This window comes from Medicago sativa, chromosome 6 (assembly GCF_051527215.1).
Source record: "Medicago sativa cultivar Bolivia chromosome 6, Bolivia_mono, whole genome shotgun sequence".
In the NCBI taxonomy this organism is placed as follows: Eukaryota; Viridiplantae; Streptophyta; class Magnoliopsida; order Fabales; family Fabaceae; genus Medicago; species Medicago sativa.
In genome coordinates, this window is record NC_140754.1 from 47,764,709 (window position 1) to 47,766,804 (window position 2,096).

Sequence of the window (2,096 nt, forward strand, 5' to 3'; positions counted from 1 at the left end):
AGTGGTTCAAATATTATGGTACGCAATAAAGGACATCGAGGGACAAATTCAACATTAATATTTATCAAACTTTTAACCATATAGGCTAAAATCTCATTTTCGGGAAAATGGTCATTCAAATAATTTCATTTTGCCGAATACAAAACCAAATAGGTTCACATATCATGTTTCGTATCAAGGGAGATCGAGGGACAAGTTCAACCTTTATCAAACTTCTAACCATATAGGCTAAAATCTCATTTTCGCGACAAAGTCATTCCAATACTTTCATTTTTCCGAATATGAAACCAAATAGGTTCACATATCATGTTTCGCATCAAGGGACATCGAGGGACAAGCTCACTGTTTATCAAACTTCTAACCACATAGGCTAACATTTCATTTTCGCAACAAGGGTCATTTCAATACTTTCATTTTACCGAAATTCAAACCAAATATGTTCACATATCATGTTTCGCATCAAGGGACATCGAGTGACATGTTCAACCTTCATATTTAACAGAAATGTAACAATATAAGCTAAAATCTCGTTTTCGCGATAAGGGTCATCTCATTATCTTCTATTTACCAATTTTAAAACGAAATTGGTTCAAATATTATGTTACGCAATAAAGGACATCGAGGGACAAATTCAACATTAATATTTATCAAACTTTTAACCATATAGGCTAAAATCTCATTTTTGGGACAATGGTCATTCAAATAATTTCATTTTGCCGAATATAAAACCAAATAGGTTCACATATCATGTTTCGTATCAAGGGAGATCGAGGGACAAGTTCAACCTTTATCAAACTTCTAACCATATAGACAAAAATCTCATTTTCGCGACAAAGTCATTCCAATACTTTCATTTTTCCGAATATAAAACCAAATAGGTTCACATATCATGTTTCGCATCAAGGGACATCGAGGGACAAGTTCACTGTTTATCAAACTTCTAACCACATAGGCTAACATTTCATTTTCGCTATTAAAATGGGAGTAAAGGAAGAAAAAATATTTGAGGGGAAAAATGACATTTGATACAGTTGATTATAGTCATGACTATAATATTAATATTTTTTTATACTGTGTCCATAGATTATTATTTTTCCTTGTTTTGAGAGATTCTCTCTTGTGTATATATTTGTTCATCCCCTTTGTGTAATACAAGTTGATCATTCTAAACTCTACTCAACTGGTACGAACATGCAGAAACAAGTAAAAGCCATCATAAAGGGTGTTGAATTTCATAGATGATGACATTAATGAGTTTGAACATGATGAAATCAGTATAGAAAAGAAGTTTCTAAAAAAAATTATCTAGTGGATATACAAGTTCCTTGCCTGTCCTTGTTCCGGTTCCCAAACATTTTGTTTAAACCCAAAAATTGAACAAAGGCTACAAAATCCGAACTATTGACCTTCAGCTTAAATGCACCCATGTTGTTAAAAGATATAATTTCTTGTGCAACACTTGCACTCTGTAGAATACATGTCATCGCATTTAATTGTAAGCTTCACAGACTTCTGTCTATTTTATATATTTATGTTCACTTCCATTTTCTATCACATTTTGTCATTTCCTTCAGTTACTCAGCACTTTAGACTTTACAAACTCAAATAATCTGTTAGGTATCGGGTGGTATTGATAGGGTAACTGCTGATGCAGTCAGTTATTTCAATATATAGTTATTTAGGAGCAGTTAGCATTTTGTATAATATGCAATATTTGTATTCATTAGGAGCAGTTAGGCAGTTTATGCAGTAATTTGTATTGATTAGGAGTGGTTACAGGCAGTTTATGCCCTTAGTTTATATAAATAAGACCATTTGGCAACAACAGTAGGGAGATTGAGAATTATTCAGTTAGGAACCTTATTGGTTTTTGGGCAGAGAGAGATGTCTCTTCTCTGAGGAGCTTTTGCTCTAGGATTACAGAGGGTTGATCTTCTGTAATATTTTCTTTTCAATCAATAATACTATTTCTTTTGTTTCTCTTTAATTCGGGTTCCTAACATAATATCTATTAATTTGCCCCTTCCTCTATTACAATATTTCTTTTTCCACTCAAAGGAAAAGTAGAGGGATTGGAGAATCATTGCAAGGGAGAC